General features: G+C 43.9%; 1 long non-coding RNA gene across 1 annotated transcript; it reads right to left on the bottom strand.

Annotated features, from left to right (window-relative positions):
- Nucleotides 1–14,030: 14,030 nt before the first annotated feature.
- LOC120680253 lies at nucleotides 14,031–15,546 on the bottom strand. The gene is made up of 2 exons (XR_005677561.1): nucleotides 15,031–15,546; nucleotides 14,031–14,919 (listed from the first exon to the last, which is right to left on the bottom strand). It is a non-coding gene; the product is annotated as an uncharacterized LOC120680253 (long non-coding RNA).
- Nucleotides 15,547–16,610: the final 1,064 nt, after the last annotated feature.

The following is a 16,610-nucleotide window of genomic DNA, read 5'->3' as shown; positions in this document are numbered from 1 at the left end:
GCTCTTTCAATGGTCAGCGAGAAGAAAGCTCTACCCGCAGCGGCATCCACATGATCACGGGATGACTGTGTCAACCTGTTGTAGAAGTTCTGTAGAATGAGCCAATTATCTATTCCATGGTGCGGACACGCCAAAATATACTCCTGAAGCCTCTCCGAAGCTTCCGGAATTGAATCATTTGATGCCTGCTGGAAGTTCAAAATCCGACCACAAAGAGCATTGGTTTTGCCTATCGGGAAGAACTTCGAGAGGAACGCCTTGGCACATTTGTCCCAAGTATCCACAGCAGCCTTGTTAGTATAAAACCATTGATTTGCTCTCCCCAAGAGAGAAAACAGAAACAGACGGAGCCAGATTGCATCTTGCGATACACCCTTGATAAAAAAAGTACTGCAGAGCTCCACGAACTGCTGGAGATGAGCGCTGGCATCCTCATTGGCCCTGCCCAAAAATGGGCTGGCCTGCACCATCGTAATGAGACCCGTCTTGATCTCGAAATTTTCTCCTCTGGTGTTAACCTCGGGTCCGGTCGGGACCTGGCTAGCAGACGGAGCAGAGTAATCACAGAGTGTCTTCTGGGCCATAGCTCTAGGAGCTGACGACGATGCGATGACTGGATCAACTGCCGAGAGTGATCTCCGAGGTGATACGAGACGAGCTCACGTCCTCCTCAAAAGTGACTTTGGATCGGAATGAAAGTTTTGCGGCAAGTCGAAACCGGTCATACACTACCCTGTTTTCATATCAACGAAGACAAGAAAACAAAGCCAAGTTAGCCTGTTTAGCAAGCGAATACCAATTTTGATTTTGTTCACAACTCTGTCTATATATTTCACTCTGTGCCTTCCCCGGCAACGGCGCCAAAAATGCTTGTTGGCGCCTACCAAAGTCACGTAGCGATGACGCCTGCAGATGCCAATTTGGGACAGTAGTATTTCATGAACCACGAATAGATCCGCAAGCGCATGGAATACCGCTGTAGCATTTTACCCGGGAGTATACCGGGGTGTCATTTATATTTCCACAGGGAAGGCGATGAGTGAGAAGATATATAGATTAGTTGGTGAACTCTATCTAGACTGGATATTCTCATGCATAAACAGGGGTAAGATAATAATATGGTAGGAGGTAGTGTGACACACACACAAACTACTCTCTTGGATAAAAGAATAAAGGTTACTTTAGGCCGGGAGCAAGGTAAAAGTCAGAGCTCGAGTCAGCTGTGCTAGGCTAGCTATATCTACACTTTCTTATTAGTTAGCTCGTCAGAGATTAAACTACACAACAGGGAGATCGCTATCGATGTAACGGGAGGAGCCCGTACACCCCGGCGACTTTATGTACCTCCTACCCCCCATACTGAACGTGGAGGATTACTAAAAGGCATGAACAGGGCTGTCACCACCTGCCGGCTACAAACCATGGGTATAGTTGACATCCAGCAACTCTTAGCTAATCTAGACACCATGTCTACACTAGTAAGGGATACTCTAGTGTCCCACGCGGAGCCCCCACCCTCCGGATGGACAGCCATCACACTAGAGCAATCATATGAATACTGGAGCACTTGATAGAGTTCTAAGAACAAAAGACTAACCATCTCCAGCACAGGGCGATCATGCAATGCAAGCATTGAATAATAACGCAACCATGACAAGAAGCATATACTCGATAACTCAGAATATACTTCAAGCAAATATCGGTAACTATAGTCTAATTCTATTACAAACGACCGAATCTTACAAGAGAGAGCTAGAGATGAACCCATACCAGACTCTCGAGCAATTCCGGTGACTCGATGACTCCTAGACTTCTACTAAACTCCACTAAGCCTAAAGACTATGCAAGGAATGCAAGAGAGGAAGAGGTGTGTGTGTGTGTGTGTGTGTTCTATTCTCTACCCCCCCTTCTATTTATAGCAGGGAGCCACCAGCCGCAGCACCCCAAACCGACGTTGTGAGCCAACAGGGAAGCGCCACGTGCCTTGGTTGAGGCGGTGGGGCCCACGGGCCTGGCCGGCCGACCAGGTAGGTTGGTCGGCTTGCCCGGGCTGCCAACCACCCCCAACTTCCTGGAATGGGCTTGTCTTCGTGTCCCCTTGTCCTAAAGTTGAGGCACGGCCTGCCCCAGCTGGGTTTGCTTCAGTTCTTGGGCTTGACTTGGTCCATTTGAGCCTGAATAAGTACTCTAATAATTTCTGTGATTTTGTGTCGGGCCATAGTGTGCTTGTAACCTGCATATTAGCTTGAAAACACAACTTGCATATTCTAAAAGGTAAAGTGTGATTTAGGAACTTTATTGGATAAGGATGCGTGTAAGAAATGCAAACTCTCATGATTTTCTGATCAAGTTGACGCCTAGAAATGGTCGTTAGTGAGCGTCAACAGCTATTACCCCAGGCCCTCCAGTGTAGAGGCCTGAATGGAATAAGAAGCCAGTCGACAACAGTCAAATCTCCGAGTTACTCGCCAGGATTGCCAGCCTAAGATAAAAGCATATAATTGGAGATGCTGTTGTATTCGATGGGATGCAGGGAAGGATCCAGCCACTGCAGGCTCGAGAAATGTTTGGGTTTCAGTATCAAGGAACAAGTGATCCGTCGAGATACTCAGAGGAAGAGATCTCGAATGTAGAAGTCTTCAGTCGAGTGCAACGACTGCTTAAGGATGTAAAGCATGTAGTCATGGTGGCTAGAGGTTCATGGCGGAACTACCAAAGGGGGTTCGACTTGCTTCAGGGTGCTTTCTTCTAAAAGGGGGCATCGTGATAGGGCATTGCTTTAGTAGATGGGGTATCGAAGGATCGGATTGGAGATTTTGGGTTTAAAGATGCTTTTCATTGAGATTCACATCTGTCTTGCTTCACTACATCTGGCTTGAACTACAACATATGCATGATCTGGATGATCTAGATTGGTTATCTCTAACTTTCTCTTGCTACCTTCGGTGTTTGCTATTTTTAGTAGATTAGATTCGTTTTACACCACCTCAACACAAAGGATTCTCTATGTTAGTAGATTGTTTCTTGTATCTTTGGTTCCGTGGATTGATAAACCTCGGGGGAATACTCTAAGGGAAAAGCTACACGATCTCGTGCGCTTAAGGTATATAAATTGGGGTGCTAAGGAGCGTCAACAAGCTTTTCTGGCGCCGTTGCCGGGGAACCATCGATTTAAGATCCAATCTTACTTGCATTCGTAAATATTTCTTTTTCTTGATTTTTATTTTTGACCTTTTTAGATCTCTTATTTTTTGTGCTAACTAAAAAAACGGATCTATTCCACGAAAATCAGTCTAATCTAGAGTTTGCTTTATTTTTCTTTTATGTTTTAGATCTTGTATATTCATCTTTTAGATCTCGTATATATTTTTCTTTTCATTAACCTCTAACAGGAGATGGACGGGAGCCTCTCCAACAAACCCGAAAATTTTGTGGATGATCCAGAAAAAATTTACAGGCAAAGGAGACAAGAAGCACGATCAAGAAAGCTGGAACTAGTAGATCCAAAAGAAGAAGTCGCTGGTTCATCGTCTTCACCTCAAGCGACTCCACCAACAAGTCCAAAGGAGGCGCCACTTCACCGAGGGATGGCGCTACCGAAGCAGGAGCGTACGATCGGAGAGCTATGCACTCCGGACATTCGGGACTTGCCGATCCAAAATCTCGACAACATCGGAGTTCCATTCGAGATCAAGACTTCAATCATATGGATGGTGCAAAGCTCGCCCTTCACTAGATAAGAAGACGCTAATCTACATCTTCAAGCGTTCCTCCAACTATGCCGCACCTTCGACATGAAAGGGATGACTCAAGATCAAATGAGAGCGTGGCTCTTTCTATTATCTCTACTTGGGAGAGCGCTGCAATGGTTTCATTCTCTACCGGCACACACGGTGCAAAATTGGGAGTCCTTGATGAAGGAGTTCTACTCGCCGGGCAAGACCCAAATTTTGCGCAACAAGATTGCTACATTCGCGCAAGCCCCGACGGAGACTATTGCGGAAGCCTATGAGCGCTTCAACGACTACATCCGCGCCGTACCTCATCACAAGTTCTCAAGGGAAGATGTGGTCCAGAAGTTCTATCAAGGCCTCACTACTGCATCAAAGGGGATTATTGATGCATTGGCAGGAGGATCGATCATTGAGATCACGCTGACTCAAGTTTTCAAGCTATTCAAGAAGGTGGCGGACAATGACGCATGGGCATCATCGGGGCGCCTACAACCACTCCAAGCCGTGGGCGCCGCGAAGAGTGTATTGCAAGTGGAACGTGAAGAAGTGCTAGAAGGGAAGATCGACTCGCTCATGAGGAGGTTGGAGAAGATGGAAGTGGAAAAGAGAGAAGCCCAAGATATTGATTTGAAGGCGGCCGAAGCAAGGTCTACATGTGAAGAATGTGGAGAGTACGGCCATGTCCAAAAGAATTGCCCGGAGGAAGCCAAGATGCTCGACTACATGAAGAAGGGAGAATGGATCCCAAAACCCAACTTCCGCTACGGGCAAGGTAGACCTCAATTTAATACAAGCTCTTCCATTCAAAACTCGGTGCCTCTTCGTATACAATTGAAGGAGTTCATGGAGGAGCAAGGCAAGATCAACAAGGACACCGTCACCAAGTTCAAGGCTATGGACAAGATCTTAGAGAACATTGATAGCAAGGTGACAGAGGTCGGGAGCTCTAACCTTCAAGTACTCAACATGATGAAGATGCTAGAAATGCAAGTAGCCCAGCTCGCCGGATGCTTATCTAGCAACGAAGGAAAATTGCCCGGGCAACCTTAAGGTCCGGAGACGGCAAAGGCAATTCAAACTCGCTCGGGAAAGGAGACCGAAGAACCCGAACATGCGGCAGGAGCAAGGAAGCCTAAGCCAAGAGTTGAAGTGGAGACCATCATCAAGGAGAAGGCGCCTACTCCTACGCCAGAGATAGTCACCGAAGAGCCGGAGTTTGAAATAGATGATATAGACACCAAGATGCTACCGCCAAGGCCACGATACCGCAAAGGTAAACATGAAGATGAGCAATCCAACAAATTTGTTGACATGGTACGCAAGTTGAGCATCAACATGCCGCTCTTGGACGCTCTACAAGTTTCAACATATTCTCGCTACTTCAAAGACATCATGGGAAATAAGCACGAGATACCGCCAAGCACCGTCAAGCTAACCGAGGAGTGTAGTGCGGCAATCGCTAATGAAGCTCCTGAGAAGAAGAGGGACCCCGTATGTCCTACAGACATGCAAGAAGAAGTGGCTTTGGAGATGTTCATGACACTAGAGAAAATAACAGAGGTGGTGGATAATGAAGAAGTGCCATGTCTGAAATTTCGGCTCAAGAGTGAAGAAAAAGTCATCACCTATGGAGAAATAGAGAGTTTGCTCGGGTTCAAAAGCAATGCAAATGAAATGGTGGAAGTCGAAGATGGAGAGCTCGATGAGTTTTGGACGAAGATAGCAAAAGATGTCAATCGCCAAAGGAAGAATATAAGTAATGTGATCCTCCAAATATTCCACTCTTGGGTGAGCAAAACAATTCTCGGGAGGATGAGAGAATCAAAGGTCACCGACCAAGAATTGAATTGGATGTATGCAGCATTGGTGAAGAAGAAAGTGATTGATCCCACCTACATCATGGTTGAAAGATGGATTTGTGAAGCACCATCCGGCATGGGAGAAGTTGGTTCGGGGTGTTATCTTACACTAATAGCCCGAGCCATGAATCCGGGGTTAGCGGTGATCCAAAAATATTATGTCTCGGGAAGAGATATAGGGATTGAACATTTGAGGCAACGCCATTATATCGGAGGGGATGAAAAGAAGGGATTCACTATTTCCGAGATGGATATTTCCCTCCCTGATAAAAGGCTTAAATTATTCGCAAGAGGAAGGACCGATTGGTGAGTTGAAAACATTAGAGCAAAGGTGAAGAAAACAAAAAGAGGAAGGTTGATTGAAGGAACATCGGCGTCGGCACAACAAGAAAATTTAGAAGTAAAGCTTCCACCACCAAGTTCCGCTTATTGGAGGAATGAATTTCAAGGTGCATCAAGTGGACAAGGACACCTGCAAGGATGGATGAGTCAATGGGAAGGAAACCAAGATCAAGCATGGGGGCATGGTATGGCGGCGCCTCCACCGGTGTATCCGGCGCCCCCACCATTTAGCAACTATGGCTACCCACCCCCCATCATACCAAGGAGAGATGCCCGACCCATCATTTGGAGCACAATTTTTTGACCTCCCTCAACCGGAACAAGGAATGAGAATCATGGGTGCCTATGCAAGAAGAAACATGGAAGACATAGATGCCATCCGGAGGCACACAAGCCAACTAGAAGATGGAACCACGGGAATTGCATATCAAATGGGACTTCTAGGCCTCGCACCACTGAAACAATTTGATGGAGGAGCATTTCAACAATATTATGACCAAGGATACAACGCAAGAGGCAATCAAGAAGAGTGATCGATGACAAGACCATGAATAAAATGCGCGCACGTGTGATTTGGATTTTTCTATTTCTTTTCATTTATTTTCAGCATGTGTGCAAGCTTGTGTGTGCGTAGCAATTTTCTGTTTTATTTTTTTCAGCATGTGTGCAATTTGCTTTCTTTTGCTTTCATCACCATGATAAATAAATGCATCACCCATGCTTTAATGTTATGGTTAGTAATGATGATAGAAAGTTTGTGCCATGTTAAAATATGATGATCGTTGCCGCCTTATCTACTTTCTTGTGCTTGGTTTGTGCATGTTTAAACTAATGCTCTCCCTAACATGATCTGAAAAATTAATTAAATGCCAGCTAATTCAATTGTGGAGGTTATGATAAATTAAGACCCACATCTTTCTATTCTTGCTCTCTTACTTAAGCTTGTCAAGGAAAATTTAATTCGGATTTAATTTTGAGCTAACCTTGTCAATGATACCTTTTGCAATTGTTCTACCCTTCTAAAAGCCTAAATGTTATATCAGGACAAACCATAGAGCAAGATTTATTTTTAGGTGAATTAATTCAAGAATTATCTTCTTTGGTACGTGACTAAGAAGCTGACCATTCCGTATTTTTGTGTACCTCTCTTTTGCTAACCATTCTATCCATGCATTGTGAGTTTCTACACCGGGAACATCGCAAACCTCGCTGGATATCCACCCTTAACCAAAAACAACTTTTTGGGAAACACCTCCTTGACCACAACCTATATATTGAGTATATATTATTATTTCGACGGCAAAATAATGGAATCAAAAGCAAAATTCAGTAAAACATAAGCTTGGGAAGCATCAAAGAGTTCGCAGCAGAAAAATCCGAAGAAGTGGCGGCCTACAGGCAGTAGGCCGGCTGGCCTGGGCCTTTTCCTCCTCTGTTGGCTTCAATCTTTTACGAGGAGATGCCCCATTGAATTCCAAAGTTGAGTCCAGAGAATTGATACGAGTTTTGTGCACTCACTCCATCAGATTATCATCACTTCATTGCTTGAGGACAAGCAAACATTCAAGCATGGGGAGGAGGTGGAGTAAGTGCATTGTGTTGCCAACGGTTCTGAGGAGCAAAAAGAAAGAAAAGAAAAGAAAAAAAGAAAAGAAAAAAATGATGATGAAAAGCTCCTCGGTTCCGTTTGCTTCATTAAACTCCAAGTACTTTGAAAATTATTCTATACTCAATTATTCCAACCATGTGCAATCCGATAACAAGGACTTCAGTTGTGCCTTGGGATCAATCGTTGCCATTTGCACATGTCCACCATCTAAAGTGTGTGTTCCATTCTCTCCCTCTCCACAAAGAAATTATTTTCCAATGGTCTTTTTGATGAGTCTCGGTAAATCCATAAGAAGTATTTCTTGTTTTGATAATATCTTGTTTATAATATCTTTTGTTAGGACTAACCTTTCCAGAGCTCTAGATAAAGCCTCACACATATATATGAGAGAAAGAAAGGAGAAAGTTCTAGCAAATTTGAGAGACAAGATGAGCTGAGAGTTTCCATGAGCAAATTGCAATGAGGTTTAAATTATTGATCTTGGTTTAGCATTATTTATGGAACTTACTTTCTTAATTCTGAGACTTGTTTAATTTTGAGAGAATGTGTTTAATAATTGTGGTGAAGCATTTAACTTGTATCTACCTTCCATATTGAAAAAGCTGGTTACAACTTGAACTATTAACTGCAAAATATTTTTGCGAGCATTGTGTTTTCTCGTGTATGATCAAGTGCAGGGATTGGACACCGAAAGGCAATACTGATTTTTATCAAAGACTTACTCGAGAACGAGCAAGGTTTAAGCATGGGGGAATGTTGGCACTCCTTAAGTATCCATTTTATCCCCTGTTTAACTTTGATAATGGCATGAATTTAATATCAAAATCACTAACCATCCTAACCTCGGCCCGATTATTGGTCATTTTCGCATTTGCACATATATTTTGGAGGTAATTCGTTTTTGTAGGTTTTTGACCAATTTTGGAGCATGAAATGACGAGGCCCATGATCACGCAATAACACGAAGAAAGACGAAGGCCAAAGCCAAAACAAAGGACCAAAGGCCATGACGACTAGAAGGCCGTTCATGCACATCCACCCTCCAATGAAGCCCAAAGGACAAAGCACACAAGATGAGATCGAGAACCTTCAGGGCTAAGCAAAGCAAATAGAGATTTAAGCAAGTAATAACAATAAATGATAATAATTTGAAATATAGGTTATGTCCGGGGCTTGCCTTCTCGGTAGTCACTAACTCTTTCAGCCCTAGGCTCTTCCGAACTTTGATCCGGGGCTTCAGTTAGTACGGTGGTGTTCACTTGAGCTTCAAAATCACCTCCTTTGGAATCCGGGATCAGCTCGTACGTCCCGTCCGACAAAGCAGTCGTATCTATATGTAATGCAAGAACAGTATTATAAACACGCTCACGATGTAGTGAAGCTAAGCAAATAAAATTAATACACACATAAGCAATCGTTTATAGAGTAGTTAATTAACAATTCTATCTACACAAGGCATCATGATCAACAGCACAAGAAAGCTATACTAACTTCATAAAGTGAGTGGTGGTTGATTCATATAGCAATTAAATCAAGGTTTGCTAATAAATAAACAACTCAGAGCACAAACAATAATAAATTTAGCAAAAAAAATACCCTAAACAGAATATTAACAGAGTAAGCTATCCTGTAAAACTCATGCCAAAACATGTAGCCATTTGTTCATAACAATTCAATCATTCAGATCATACCTAGAATAAGATTGAATTACACAGGTTAAGCTAGAGCAAAATAGAAGCTCAAAATTTAAAAGTATGCCTACACAGGGATGAATTAGCTACTGTGAATTTTTTATGATTTGATCTACAAAGAATTAACTCTGAGAAAATAAACAAAACAGACATCATATTAACAAGATTCATTTTTAGCTCCTGTTATATTAATGAACTGGGGCTCAGACTTCATGGACAAGCTAAACTATTCAAAAAGATAACTCAGAAATATTTTCATGATTTATCGTCAGCATAAACTATTTATCATAATTAAAGTCTACTAAACAAGGATTAAAACAAATAAATAGCTACACATGAGAACTGACAACGAAATTTTTATACAAATACTAGTGTCACAAGAACAAACTACCATAAAAATTTCACTTCAATACATGGCTCCAATCATTAGTAAAGGGAAAAGATAAATCAACTAGACTTTAATTACCTAGTGACACAAATCAATTTATACAGCAAAAACTTGCAACAAACATACACCATATTTTGATTCTACTGCATAGAGCTTTGCACAAGGATTCCAAAACAACTGGATTTGCTAATTTACGAATTTTCTACGAATTACTAGTGAATTTCAAAATTTACAGCTAGAAATCACAAAGAAGTCCCTAAAGCACTATTTAACTGAGTCACTGACTTCACAGACAGCCCCCTGGGTTTCCTGAAATTCTAACTCGATTTCCTCGTCCATGGTCAGAGAGGAGGCACGGCGTTGACCGGCCAAAACCGGCGAGAGGGGTCACTGGCGGCGAGGGTGGAGGGGTGTGGGAGGTTCACCGCACCCGTGCGCACCTGTAGATGCCCAGAATCGAGGTTGGGGTGGGCTGTAGCGGCGGCGCGACGCGAGCAGGTGGTCGGCGGCGCGACGCGAGCAGGCGGTCGGCGGCGGAGGGAACTCGTCGGCGAGGATGCTCCGACGGGTTCTGGGCGAGGAGGAGGGGTGGGTAAGCTTCGTGGGACGCGTGGAAGCCAGCGCGAGCAAGAGGTGGCCGGGAAGGCGGCCCAGAGCGGCGGGAGAGCGCCGCTTTGCCGGCGGTGAGAGAGAGCAGAGGAGTTGGCCTGAGGTGGAAGAAAATAGACTGCTTTGCAATTTCTGAAATTTCCAGGGACCCAAATGTAAACAAGTAATAACTTTTAAACTAAATCTCAAATGAAAATGTGCCCAACATGAAAGTTGTTTAACTTTTCAAGATCTACAACTTTGATGTTGTGCAAAAATTTATTTGATCAAAGATTCAAGAGCTAATTTTGAAAACATGGAAAGGATTTTGAATTCCAGGAATTTTGTCTTTTTCAATGCAATTTCACTTTAAACTTAGACTTAAAAGCAAAATTTGCTGCCATGCAATAAATGCATTGAATTTTGCAAAAACACCCTCCACAAAAGCTATAATTTCACAACCTATTCAAATATAACTGCAGAAAGGACCTTGCATAAAATCATAATTACACATATAACCTTTATATTTACAAAAAAAATCCTTTTTCAAGCAATTCAAGCACATGATGCACACAATAGATACACAACTACTGTGCAGACACCTAGGGTGTCACAAGAGGTACTCGTCGTAGTCATCAGAGTTGTTGTCGTCAAGATTGACGCGCTCCATTGAATCGTGATCTGATTCATGAAGCTCGGAGATGTGAACCATGAGGATTTTGCGGCAGAGATCCTTGATCTCTTGGTCTTGTTTGCTTCCTGACAGATATATTGGGTCGCCTTTCTAGAATGGGAGATCAGCTGGCTAGAGGCTAGAGGCCTTGAAAGGTTGAGGACACTGTTCCTCCAGGCGTAGTATTCATCCTTGTGGCCTCGCATATATGACCAAGTTGTGCAAGGAGTCCTGATCAGACATGGAGTTTTTAATTTAGTTGGATTCGACCTCCTTGCTGTATAGGATTAAATCATCCAGTTCATCCTCCGGGTTGTAAGAGTACTCGGAGTCGGAGTTGGTTAGGCCGTCGATTTTGGAGTATGTATGTTTTGGGTGAGCGAGAAGCGGGATGCCCATCTCTACACAGAGGACATTCTCGTTCATCCAATGTAGCCACGACTGGGTAGGAGTCAGCCATTGTGGCTCTTTGATCCAGGGTTTGTCGAAAATCGACTCGCTGGATTTTTCATGGGCTTTGGAGTTTCCTTTTTTAAGCTTGACTAATTCCCAGAGGGTGTCTGCCCTGTCTGGTGGATGGGCCATGGCATCCATAAACAAGTCGACGTCATCTGACCAGTCGTCGAGGTCATCAAATGGCTCGAGGTTGTCGAGACTTTCCATGAACTGGTCGAAATCCTGATTGAATAAGGGATCGGAGATGTCGGTTGGTTCAGGAGTCCACTTGTGAGCAGGTTTCGGAGCGGGGTTCCGGGGTTTCCCTGAGAGAGACGGTCCCATCCAAACAAGCCAGGGGTTTGCCTTCTCACAGATTTCTTCTTCCGAGTTCTGCTCTTTGTTTTGCAGAGTACTTTCGGCCATGTTAATCCAGTCGATCATGGTAGAATCTACTCGATCGATCCTTGAGAACATATCGCCCGACCATTCAGGTGGTGGATTTAATGGTTTTGGGTTCTGCTGTGTTTTAGATAGACCAAGAGCATATTCTGCAAGTTTGATGCACCCCTCAATTGATCGTGAGACACGGTCTACTTCATCGAGTAGTTCTGAGTTAACGATCTTAGGGCGTTTGATTGACTTGAGATAGGCCACATATTTTCCGAGGGTTTCAGAAAACTGAAAATTTTCGGGACCAGAGTTTGCATCGGACTCAGCTGACTCATGAGTTTGAGTTGGAATCGACACGTTTTCAGTGCTGTCCTAGTCAAGCTTGAGTAGAGCTTGGATCCCACCTAGTTCTGTAGCATTGCTGGTTTCGGCGTGTCGGTTATTAGTTTTCGATTTAGGCGATTTGGGCATGATGAGGTGGCTAGGGAAGCCGCCCTTTCAATCAGCCCTGCATGCCCAGGAACCGAAAATGAGGGTTGTGCCTTTAGGCATGCTGTTGGCGTCGTTTGATCCGGCCATCGAATTTGCTGATGAACTCGTCGAATCCCCTACCTGGCGTGCCAGCTGTCGGTGTTTACCGCCAAGCCTGCTCAGGGATACCCTTAGTAGTAGGGTTGTAGGTAGGGATCGACTGCTCTCGAACTCGATGGTACAAGGAACACAAGGATTTAGGCAGGTTCGGGCCGCGAGGTGCGTAATACCCTACGTCCTGTGTGGTTGCTTGTATTGTCTTAGGTGTTGATATATTTTGAGGGGGCCCTGCCCGCCCTTATATACCCGGGGGGACAGGATTACATGGAAAGTCCTAGCCGAGTACAGTTGGAGTCCTACTTCAACACGGTTGGGTAGTTTCCTTGTACTGCAGGTAGTTCTACGCCTATTCGGGTAGTTACAAGAAAAGTAGGGTACATCCAGGTGCTATCCCTTAATATAGAACATTCTATACCTATAAGTAGTCCCGCTGCCCCGGGTCTGACACTGGGTCTCTGATGCTCTGGCTGCCAGGTCACGCCCGGCGCCCGCTCAATGTGCCTCAGCCAGCTGGGGCTTTCTAGTTTCTACGTTGCTGCGCTCCGGCCTCCACGGCGACAGCAGTAGAGGTGTCACTTAGTGACCCTTAGGTGCACCTTCAACCCTATTTAGTTCAAAATTTTATACTATTTCTCCAGAATTAAATCTCCTTTTGGAACATTAGTACAAAATTTTGAACTATAGATGGTTGGAGGTGCACCTAAGGGTCACTAATTTGCACCCCTAGACGGCAGCTTCCTAGTCGCCCCGAGCGCATGAAGTGAACGGCGAACCACCGAGATGAGGATCGAGAAATTTTTTTTGTTTTGTGAAAATATGTTATGGCAAGTTCTGATTACTTAATTTGTAAAAAAAGTTGATAGCTATGAATTTCGATATATTCATCATTTAGTCAATCTATTGAACGATTTCAAGTTATGATTAATGTTATGCTATCATTACTTAATTATGTGCTGCAACTCTATACTTTAGGCTGTTAGAAAAATTAGTGTTAGAAAATTTTGAACAACCATATCTCAAATCCTAAGTCCGCCCCCTGGGCATTGTGTTCAGAAGATATTATCACTAAGCCAAGAAAACCCCTCCAATCCCTAGGCCACCCCCTTACCGAACCGCACCACAGCACACACGTGAGACCGACGGACCTTAGACATGTGCTTTGCCGGGAGAGGGGATTTTTTTTTTTCAACGCGCACCAAAGCGTGCCCACCTCCATCCGGTAAATAAAATCCACCCATGCTGGCAAGGTATGATGTGCACCGCCAGACCAACAGGACGAGCGTGGACTCGCTCCCTTGTTAAATTTCTTTGTACGCAGGGGGGGTGCTGCCCCATGGTTCTAAAATTTATATTGAACATTTAAATTTTGATTAAATTTTTATATAAATTAGCATGGTTGGTCCCCTCTAATAATAAAAAAAAACAAATTGCTGGCTCCGCCTCTGCTCACCCTTCGAACAAATTAAACTAGTAGTTAGCACTGCCGGCAAGAAACCGCCGACAGATATCTCTCCATATATATGCTTGAAATGTAGATGATTTAGCTCCCTCCGTGGCTTTTAGAAGATTAACCAAAGAGATAACATAACCCTCTGAAGAAAGTTGAGCATATCTGAAGGTCGCATAAAGTTCAATATAATCATTAACAGAACAATGCATACATGCTTCAGTACTGAAACTATTTCTCTGAGGTTTGCAGTTACACATACTGATTGAAAGCCCTCTGCTGCAAAATCCATAAACTATATATATAGTTGAGTTGACCCTTGGGAACACTATGAAATCCGTAAACTACAATTTCTAACGGTCATACTTATTTTATTTTTTTTACAAACTAGAATATGGCATGAAAATTCTACAAAATGCATGCTAAACGCTGACCCCAAAAATAATGTTCCCACAACGCAAAAGGGCCTCACTAAAAAGAGTGGTTCCTAATAACAGTTAATCCTATTACATAGAGATTCAAACACCATCACTGCAAACAGGATGACTACAAAGTACTTGGAACATTACATTACAAATCAAAAGTCACTCAAGGGGAAATCCATAGTCAAACATTGCCATGTACATGTCTAATCGTGCGAAGGATCAGTCGTCCATCTCCAAGGGCCCAGAACTCGTCTTTTGACATAACCATGATGATGAATCCTGTCAAATTTCACCGATTTATCAGGAAGAGTCAGATCCTTCACTCTAGCACATTTCTGCCGTAGCTTGTCACCCATCTTGCCACCCACTAGAAATCCAGTAATGTGGAGAGTTTCCAACAGAGGGCAACTGTCAAGGATTGCTCTCAGCCCCTGGGTAGTCAGGTCACAGTGAAACAATTCTACGGAGCGTAAGTCATGCATCGGTGTGATTTTTCCATGGATTATCTCCAAGGCCACGCCATTGCCATTATGGAAGTCAAAGGACTCACTGCAGTTGAGTCTGAGTTTCCTGAGATGAGGACAATGTTGGCAAACGGATTGAAGTAAATTCTCAGAGGGAGTACTGACAAATGAAGGGGAAATTTCAAGATCCTCAAGGAGAGGTAGCCTGTTGAGCACCAGGTTCAGTACTCTGTTCTCCGCATACAGATGTTTCACATGCAGGACTTTCAAGGAGGGTGCTCTGCAGGAAGAAGAAAAGTTTCGGGATCACAGTTCATAGGTACACTCAGTAACGCTAATGGTACCATTTAATTTCGGAAATGGATCGGATTTCAGAAAGGGTGTACTGTACCTTCGAACCAGGTAGAAGAGCAAGTGATTGTCGCAGGGCCCCTAGAAGGTTTCGCACTCCCCGGCGGCGCGATCCATGGCGGCGTGCACCGCCGCCCGTCCGCCAGAGGAAAACGGCAAGACCCCCGTGCCCATGTCGATGCGCCGCCACAGCGCCGGATCGTCGACGCGACGCGCCGTCAGGCGGCGCAGGCGCGCTCCGCGCCCCGCATGATCTCGGCGGGCCCCAGCATGAGGAAGACGGAGATGAGGATGTCCGGGGGCAGCGAAGCCCAGTCCCTCGCCGCCGTGGCCGACGAGCGAGGGTTCTTGAGATGGGGGGAGGAGGCCATCGGTTGCATCCTGGAGATCTTGGGGCGCCAGAGATTAGGAAGCCAAGAGGAGGAAGACTCAAGATCTTGCTAAATGGAAGATTAATTGCATTAGGCCCCTGAGATTTCCTCAAAGTTTGAGTGTTTGACTCTCTCTCTCTCCCTTCTGCCAGTAGTTTCTCGTTCCTAACGGACAACTCTTGTTTAAACAAATTAAGCACTACAATCATAATTATGTTAGGGTCTTGCTAGCGCCGAACGGTGTCATATTGTGAGACTGATGTTGACACTGTTTTTTTTGGGCACGTGTAAATCTGGTGAGCAGGCTACCAATGATGAATGGGCCGATGTTGAAACAAGGAAGAATAAGAAAAATATCGAGCAAATATTAAGCCTGGGGGTTGAAAGAAGCGTCGTGGCAGGTGAAGCTGAGATGGGGCTGACAGGATTACGTCAGCAAGTTATCTCGCAGAGTCTATCGTTTGTTTAGAAAAGTTTGTTTTTAAAAAAAAATCAAGTCGTATCTCGCCGTGATCAACAAAGGGATCTATGTTTAGGCTATAAATAGTAGACCTCTGATTTTTGTAAAACTTAATCAACCACATCCAAACAAAATCCTTTACATTCATTGCATCTACTTTTCATGTCGGCGACTTCGCCAAAATCTTAGTTTAAGATGATTCTCTTTACGAGTTCTTCTCAGCAAGCGTGGCTGCATCGGCTTCGATCTCCAATTTGTTGGTAAGTTCCGAGTTGAGTTGCACAGATAGGCCTAAGGTTGACGGCGCATCACTTCTTCTTTCTATAGTGCTAGTTATCGAATACGTTAGATCTTAGGTTTGTGGCGTATCGCTATTACCTAGATTTAATTTATTCACAATTTATCGATAAAAGTTATCAACTTGTTAGATTAATTCTTTTAGTCTAGCTTGTTTTATCTTTTATGGCAAGTTATCGGTAATTACTTAGATCTTGCTAGGTTAATCCGTTTAATCTAGTTTGTTTTAAATTTTTACCACAAGTTATCCAACTTAGATCTATATGATATCGGCTCACTCCATGATCTCATCACTATACCCGATTAGATTTAGATCTAGATGTTGCTCTCAAGTTGCGCTGCTTCAAGCGTAGCTTGTCTCCTTAAATCGGCTGGCCGATAGCCAATTGCTGATGTCATCGATATCGGCTAGCGATAGCCCCAGAATTTAATGTTTATCTTTCTTCTCAATTATATGTTAAATTGACTGGCACGCCAGCGCATGCCACGCAC

Source organism: Panicum virgatum, chromosome 6N (genome assembly GCF_016808335.1).
Source record: "Panicum virgatum strain AP13 chromosome 6N, P.virgatum_v5, whole genome shotgun sequence".
Classification (NCBI taxonomy): Eukaryota; Viridiplantae; Streptophyta; class Magnoliopsida; order Poales; family Poaceae; genus Panicum; species Panicum virgatum.
The sequence above is the reverse complement of the archived record's forward strand: the minus strand, read 5'-3'. Positions and strand labels throughout refer to the sequence as shown.